Here is an 847-nt window from a genome sequence, read left to right on the forward strand (position 1 = left end):
CTGTGATACTTTTCCCTTCACCATATTTGAATATTTTTATTGTCATCTTTGGATCACACAGGCTGGTGTGCTTCTTCCATGTGGACAAAGTTGACATCTCACCTAAATGGCTGCTTGTGTGAATATGAGCCTTTAAGATCCCAGACCCTATTTAAATTGTGGTCACCATGTGCTTTCTTCAGCACACTTTGCTGTAGCACCCTTATCTTCTGTGATCATTTCATGAAGGTAAGGATTGAGCAGGGCCATGTTATCAGAACTTACTGTTCTTGGATTGGGGCTAGGGTTAAGTGGGAGTCCAGAATCCATCTGCTTGTCCATAGGATATGAAGACTGAGGTTTACTTTGGTGGTCACATTATGAGAAAGTCAAAACCCATTAAGACCAACTACAATCAACAGCAGTCACAAACCAACCAGCAAACCAACAACACGCCCACAGACACACACACACACACAAGCTAAAGGCAGGAAAACAAAAACCCATATAAACAAAAATGTACTACATTGTTAATCATCCCCCTGGGGTATAGGTTGATTGCACTGATGGCATCATCAGTTTTCAGGATGACTCAGCACTCCGGACGCTGTCATTACGAGGAGTCTATGAGTGGACTGTTCCACCTTGAGCCGCAGCCGTGATTGTTGCCCCACGCACTTCAACCCATTCAAGTGAGCTCTGTTTACCCAAGTATGGGGATTGGTGCCAGGGAGAAACTTTCTGGATCATTTCTTCGAAGTGCAGATCCCTGCCCAACAGATCAAAACTTGTCATGTCACTGCAATGGGGGCATCAAGGTACCAACTATGGTGATTCTTCGCCTTTTTTTATTGGACACGCACCAAGC

The sequence above is a fragment of the Echinops telfairi genome, unplaced genomic scaffold (assembly GCF_000313985.2).
Source record: "Echinops telfairi isolate 266 unplaced genomic scaffold, ASM31398v2 ScPeMD7_1;HRSCAF=3_0, whole genome shotgun sequence".
In the NCBI taxonomy this organism is placed as follows: Eukaryota; Metazoa; Chordata; class Mammalia; order Afrosoricida; family Tenrecidae; genus Echinops; species Echinops telfairi.